The 7945-nt window shown below is 39.4% G+C and overlaps 1 long non-coding RNA gene across 1 annotated transcript; it reads right to left on the reverse strand.

The window, feature by feature from the left end:
* Positions 1 to 351: 351 nt before the first annotated feature.
* Positions 352 to 2313, reverse strand: LOC135373894 (uncharacterized). Its single transcript, XR_010416647.1, has 3 exons — positions 1921 to 2313; positions 1274 to 1710; positions 352 to 993 (listed from the first exon to the last, which is right to left on the reverse strand). It is a non-coding gene; the product is annotated as an uncharacterized LOC135373894 (long non-coding RNA).
* Positions 2314 to 7945: the final 5632 nt, after the last annotated feature.

Raw genomic sequence — 7945 nt, forward strand, 5'->3', positions numbered from 1 at the left:
TTTATTTTATGCTGCACAATACGAAAACACTTCCACTCTTTATATTGTACTTAAAAATGTTTCACTTTGACTTGACTTAGTCACACACCGTTGCCTGGTTCTCTTGATTTAATGTTGAGACACATCTTCAGCTGCCGATTGTTTTGATGCAGATTATTTGGCGTCTCTTGATACTGCACTTAAAAATGTTTCAGTCTTGGCTTGACTTAGTCGCACTGTCACACACATTTATCTGGATGATATTGGAACACATCTTCGGCACCTCTTGATATTGCCCTTAAAAATGTTTATCTCTTAACATAGTCGCACACAGTTCCCTAGTTCTCGATTTAATGGCGAGATGCATCTTCGGTTCTTGATTCCTTCGATGCAAGTTTTTTGCCGTGGCGTAGCCGCCTTTTTTGTCGCAGTGTCCACTTCAAACATAATAGTGGCACGAAGTTTTCTGTTTCGCCTAATGGCATATTGGGTCAGATGCAAGATGAGACCACACATAAAGCTCGTCGCAGTCATTGCACAGCTCGTGCTCGTTGCCCGCAACGTCGCGCTCCTCAGCGCCCAGGAAACATACGCTTTTAGTATGTCACACCAACCTGCCCAAGTTTTAACCTGATTTCATATGAAACATACACACAGGCTACTTCAAAACATTCCTCTTGTGCGACGGCCATAATTCACACAAAGAACACGTTGAGTACTGGCTACGTTTCACGGAACAGCACTGCATATGTGAGGCCGAGCCAAGGGGTTCACCATACTGAAATGCCAACAGCTATAATACCCTCGGCTAGAACTAGCCAGATCCGCATGCTCACCTATCCAAGTCACAACTGACTTTACTGAACTTTGCTTTGCAACTTTGCTTACTGAAAAAACTTAAGCACTGGCAAAGTGGCGTTCGTTATGACAGCCGCATAACTGGAAGGAAATGACTCGACTTGCCATAAAATTCGGCGGTGCAGTGAGAGTGGCGCAAGTGACCTTTCTCCGCATCTGTAAAACATGGCAACTTTCAGATCATTTCTCATAACACTCCTGTGTATATGCTAGTTAGTCGGGCATAAATGATGTCTGGAGTCAATGATGGAAAAAGTGCAAGCCGACTATACTACGACACCTGTACCCGAATATACTGTTATCACCGAAAAGAAGAAATTCACACCAGTGGCAATGCTGCTTTACGTGAAGATAATTTGGTCTTACCAACAGTCGGCAGCCCAGTTCATCTCGAAGCTATAACACAGGACAGAAACGACGATTGATAAGAACTTACTGCTTTTTCACTCGTCGTCCTTGTCTTGTGTTGCTGCTTTGAGATGAGCCGTCAGCACCAACTACCCACATTGCTACTTTAGTATCTGCAATCCTGTTTCGTGCAAAAAGTACAGTTTATATTTATATCAGCCTGATAGCCAGTAAGAAGTGCTGCTGCTCCTACCTCATTCTGAAGGACACTTCGTGGCAGATGAGACTGGATCCATTCTTGCCTCATCCGAGGACAAAATTACATAAACGTGGTGCATATTGAAGCGATAAACTGGGAATTCAGTTTCAGTGAGAAAACCTGTAGAGAAACTTTTCGCAGAAGTACACGTAAATGTTTTCCTGCAACAATCATATGCCACATACCTCTTTTCAGTAGCTGGCCCTTGTTCTGCATGATTCATAAGCATCCTGCAAGTCTCCTCCAGTTGTATGACAAACTGCAAGCTACAAGACAATTAATAACAAAGCCAATTCAAGCACTCGCAGGCTACACAAAGTTCAGATAATAGTAACCCCATGGGAGAGAAGCCTGAGCAGGAGGGCGTGGAGATTACCCAACAGGTAGCCTGCACTTACGATATTTTAGACAACAGTAATAACGGGGAGTAGAACCGAGATAAATATGTACATAAATATCGAATCACTTCTACTTACCGGCGTAATTGCAGTCCTGCGCATCGCTTGTAGTTTCTTCCGACTGAGCTGGTGCAGAAGTTGTAACACAAGCAGTTGTACATAATACAGTGCCTGACGACTGAGATTCTAAATATTCACGTTTTTGCCCGTTTTGAAGAGTTGAAAGACGAAAACTGCGAACCGACGAGCCCGACGACCAACAGCAACGACATTTCAAAGGTGAAATAAGGGTGAGCAGGCAAGCGAGCTGGTGAAGGTTCGACGAAGGCATACCTTGAGCTTGAGGGAACGATAACACACGAAGAAGTAGAAACCTCGTCATGTCTACTTCTTCGTGTGTTATCGTTCCCTCAAGCTCAAGGTATGCCTTCGTCGACATTTCATGATGATGATGTACTCACGTACAAAACGTTCAAAACACGTACTGATGCAGATGGCACTCGGTCTTGCTCCTCGTGTCGACGACGAGGCCATTAAAGGTTCGGTTTCAAACTCAAGTGAAAATTGTGCAAAGTTCGATTCCGGTACTCTGCGCGAATGTTTCTGGTATATGGACCCAACAAACAGTTGGAAACCACTTGACAATCAAGTGGAAGCACTTTACTCTGAACCAGAGACGGTTTACTCCACTTCAAACCACTTTGGCATACAAATGGAACCACTTCGGAATCCAGTTCAGATTTTCACCTGGGGGATATTACCCACCGTAACCACCATTGTGATCTTGAAGGTTGTTTCATATAATTTTACTGTGCGTCTTTCAATACGTTTTCACCGTCTTTGTGCGACCTGACAGGGCTGTAGCGCCATGTACAACATCGAACACATATATGTGGCGTCACCAGAACTCTCTGAATTCAAAGCAGTAGTAGTAAGCACTGATTTTAGTAAGCGGGGTTTGTGCTGGCCCACCGTTTCATGCTTGCACTATCTTCGCAGCAGTTGCCAGGCGGGTAGTTTCACAGTCACAAAATACTTCCCTCAACTCAGCGCAAGGCATTTCAACATTATTAATTGATCCATAACTTAAAAACCCGAGACTAGGGGACAAAAAAAAAAACGACAAACACAGACAAGGTCTCAATTTTGTCCCCTAGTCTCGGGTTTTTAAGTTATGGATCTATACCACCAGCTCGCTTGCTACCTCTCTATCCTCTCATTATTAATTGATTTCACGGATTGTGGAACTACAGCCCGTATACTAAGTAATCACGCCCGAGCTGGAGGAAGACAAGCTTCGTGAGACTGATTACCAAAGTTTTAGCGTGATTCCATTTTCAACAAGCCCAAGTAGTATACAGGGTGCTTATTTTGTTGCATTGCAGAATTTTTATAAAAAAAGCTATGAGGACAGCACAGATGTCATTTTTGCAGTGGACATCCTCTCGAAGAATGTATAAAACTACAAGTTGACTAATTACATAAAATTCATTAACTCTTTAATTAGGGGATTCTGTGCAAAAGCGCGATAGCAGAATGAGAGACTATGCTTGTTAAAAGCCATTTCGCGTCTAGCAATTCCTGAAACACGCACGTGCGTTAAAATATCCATCCCTGAATTTTGACACGAAACCGCAGTGACTGGGAACGCAGGGAGCACAGCGCTCATTTCATGTCAGGGGCCACGTGATTTGGAGCGACGGAGATGATAGGAGTTGGCCGATATGCTGGCTAGATAAACCGCTTTCCGGCCCTGAGAAGCCTTCGTCGGCGTAGATGATGTGCTCTGAGGCGCGGTTCTTCGTTTTTACTCATCTGCATACCAAAATCCAGCGATGAATATTTCACGGCACGCGCTCTTTTCTGGATTTTTAAAAGATAGAATGGCTTTGAACGAGGATTTACTCCTATTCTGCTATCTCGCTTTTGTCAAATTCCCTAATTAAAGAGTTAATTAATTAATTTTATGTATTCACTCATCTTGTACTGACATACACTCTTCCAGATTATGTCCGCATGGCCGCATAACTCAATTGGGAAAACGGCATCTGTGCTGCTCTCATAGCCTTTCAGAAAATGCTGTAAAGGATAAAAATGAAGGTCCTGTATTTTTGTTAGATCAACAAGCAGATCATTGCAAACTTCGGACACAGAAACAATGGATAAAAACCCGGTAAGTTACCACGTAAATAGGGACATCTGGTCACTTGACCTATATAGGTGCACTTTATCAGAGTACGATACTTTTGTGTAGTGAAGCATGTAATATGTGTGTTTCTGCATTCCAAAAGTAACTCGCTCTCATTCAATTCAGGTAAGCTTGGGCCATGCGTTGCAATGTTGCTTTCGTGAACAGGTGATATGAACAATGATATGAGGAACAGATTTGGTGAAATATTGGTTGTTTGATGTGTTACCTGCCATGTGCGCTTCAATAATGATTTCATACTTTTTTGTTCGATGCTCAAAATCACCATGGACCTGCCTTTCCAACATACTGTTCAAAACTGTGTGATGTACTATGAAGCTGCAATAGTTTCAGCATAAAAATATGCATGCATTTCAATTTAAGTTTGACATCCAGGTAGGACGTTGTCAGGAAGTCCCAGTGACATACTGCTCGGACATCCCACTGGATAAAATTAGGACATTTTTAAAGACATCTTAAAGACATTTTTAGGACATCCATGAGGGACCAGGACCACAGGATGATCTGAGGATGTCCTTAGGACGTCGGTGGTTTGCTGGGTGATCTATTTTGCACGTTTATGCTTTCTAAAGTTGAATTATTTTGAAATTATAGGTGTTTCTTTTTGTTTTGTAGGTGTGGACTAAAAACGCATGAACGTGGTATTTGGGACAAGAGTGTATCCCTGATCTATTATGCACGTTTTCGCTTTCTAAAGTTCAAGTATTTTCACAATAATTTTCAAATGATAGGTGTTTCTTTTTATTTTCTACCTGCGGAATAAACACGCGTGTACGCGGTATTTGGGCAAAAGTGAATACCTGATGAACTTTGCACGACTGCGCTTTCTATCATTGAATTAGTTTGAAATTATAGGTGATACTTTTTATTTTGTAGGTGTGGACTAAAAACGCGTGTATGTGATATTTGGGACAAGAGTGTATCCCTGATCTATATTTCACGTTTATGCTTTCTAAAGTTGATTATTTTCACAATTATTTTCAAATTATAGGTGTATCTTTTTATTTTGTACGTGCGGAATAAACATGCGTGTACGCGGTATTTGGGCAAAAGTGAATACCTGATGAACTTTACGCGACTGCGCTTTGTATCATTGAATTAGTTTGAAATTATAGGTCATACTTTTTATTTTGTAGGCGTGGACTAAAAACGCGTGTATGTGGTATTTGGGACAATAGTATCCCTGATCTATTTTGGACGTTTATGCTTTCTAAAGTTGATTATTTTCACAATTATTTTCAAATTATAGGTGTTTCTTTTTATTTTGTACGTGCTTCGTTCGTACGTGCTTCGCTCGTACGTACGTGCTTCGTACGTGTAGGTGATTCGTTTTATTTTGTAGGTGTGGACTAAAAACGCGTGTATGTGGTATTTGGGATAAGAGTGTATCCCTGATCTATTTTGCACGTTTTCGCTTTCTAAAGTTCAAGTATTTTCACAATAATTTTCAAATTATAGGTGTTTCTTTTTATTTTCTACGTGCGGAATAAACACGCGTGTACGCGGTATTTGGAGAAAAGTGAATACCTGATGAACTTTGCACGACTGCGCTTTCTATCATTGAATTAGTTTGAAATTATAGGTGATACTTTTTATTTTGTAGGTGTCGACTAAAAACGCGTGTATGTGATATTTGGGACAAGAGTGTATCCCTGATCTATATTTCACGTTTATGCATTCTAAAGTTGATTATTTTCACAATTATTTTCAAATTATAGGTGTTTCTTTTTATTTTGTACGTGCGGAATAAACACGCGTGTACGCGGTATTTGGGCAAAAGTGAATACCTGATGAACTTTACGCGACTGCGCTTTGTATCATTGAATTAGTTTGAAATTATAGGTCATACTTTTTATTTTGTAGGCGTGGACTAAAAACGCGTGTATGTGGTATTTGGGACAATAGTATCCCTGATCTATTTTGGACGTTTATGCTTTCTAAAGTTGATTATTTTCACAATTATTTTCAAATTATAGGTGTTTCTTTTTATTTTGTACGTGCTTCGTTCGTACGTGCTTCGCTCGTACGTACGTGCTTCGTACGTGTAGGTGATTCGTTTTATTTTGTAGGTGTGGACTAAAAACGCGTGTATGTGGTATTTGGGATAAGAGTGTATCCCTGATCTATTTTGCACGTTTTCGCTTTCTAAAGTTCAAGTATTTTCACAATAATTTTCAAATTATAGGTGTTTCTTTTTATTTTCTACGTGCGGAATAAACACGCGTGTACGCGGTATTTGGAGAAAAGTGAATACCTGATGAACTTTGCACGACTGCGCTTTCTATCATTGAATTAGTTTGAAATTATAGGTGATACTTTTTATTTTGTAGGTGTCGACTAAAAACGCGTGTATGTGATATTTGGGACAAGAGTGTATCCCTGATCTATATTTCACGTTTATGCATTCTAAAGTTGATTATTTTCACAATTATTTTCAAATTATAGGTGTTTCTTTTTATTTTGTACGTGCGGAATAAACACGCGTGTACGCGGTATTTGGGCAAAAGTGAATACCTGATGAACTTTTCACGACTACGCTTTGTATCATTGAATTAGTTTGAAATTATAGGGGATACTTTTTATTTTGTAGGTGTGAACTAAAAACGCGTGTATGCGGTATTTGGGACAAGAGTGTATCCCTGATCGATTTTGCACGTTTACGCTTTCTAAAGATGGATTATTTTCACAATTATTTTCAAATTATAGGTGTTTCTTTTTATTTTGTACGTGCGGAATAAACACGCGTGTACGCGGTATTTGCGCAAAAGTGAATACCTGATGAACTTTGCACGATTGCGCTTTCTATGATTGAATTAGTTTGAAATTATAGGTGATACTTTTTATTTTGTAGGTGTGGACTAAAACGCGTGTATGTGGTATTTGGGACAAGAGTGTATCCCTGATCTATTTTGCACGTTTATGCATTCTAAAGTTGAATTATTTTCAAATTATAGGTGTTTCTTTTTATTTTGTACGTGCGGAATAAACACGCGTGTGCGCGGTATCTGGGTAAAAGTTAATACCTGATGAACTTTGCACGACTGCGCTTACTGTCATTGAATTAGTTTGAAATTATAGGTCATACTTTTTATTTTGTAGGTGTGGACTAAAAACGCGTGTATGTGGTATTTGGGACAAGAGTGTATCCCTGATCCATTTTGCACGTTTATGTTTTCTAAAGTTGAATTAGTTTGAAATTATAGGTGATTCGTTTTATTTTGTAGGTGTGGACTAAAAACGCGTGTATGTGGTATTTGGGACAAGAGTGTATCCCTGATCTATTTTGCACGATTACGCTTTCTAAAGTTGGATTATTTTCAAATTATAGGTGTTTCTTTTTGTTTTGTAGGTGATTACTAAAAACGCGTGTATGTGGTATTTGGGACAAGACTGTATCCCTGATCTATTTATCACGTTTACGCTTTCTAAAGTTAAATTATTTCAGAATTATTTTCAAATTATAGGTGTTTCTTTTTATTTTGTACGTGCGGAATAAACACGCGTGTACGCGGTATTTGGGCAAAAGTGAATACCTGATGAACTTTTCACGACTGCGCTTTGTACCATTGAATTAGTTGAAATTATAGGTGATACTTTTTATTTTGTAGGTATGGACTAAAAACGTGTGTATGTGGTATTTGGGACAAGAGTGTATCCCTGATCTATTTTGCACGTTTTCGCTTTCTAAAGTTCAATTATTTTCACAATCATTTTCAAATTATAGGTGTTTCTTTTTATTTTGTACGTGCGGAATAAACACGCGTGTACGCGGTATTTGGGCAAAAGTGAATACCTGATGAACTTTTCACGACTGCGCTTTGTATCATTGAATTAGTTTGAAATTATAGGTGATACTTTTTATTTTGTAGGTGTGGACTAAAAACGCATGTATGT

This window comes from Ornithodoros turicata, unplaced genomic scaffold, assembly GCF_037126465.1.
Source record: "Ornithodoros turicata isolate Travis unplaced genomic scaffold, ASM3712646v1 Chromosome34, whole genome shotgun sequence".
Lineage (NCBI taxonomy): Eukaryota > Metazoa > Arthropoda > Arachnida > Ixodida > Argasidae > Ornithodoros > Ornithodoros turicata.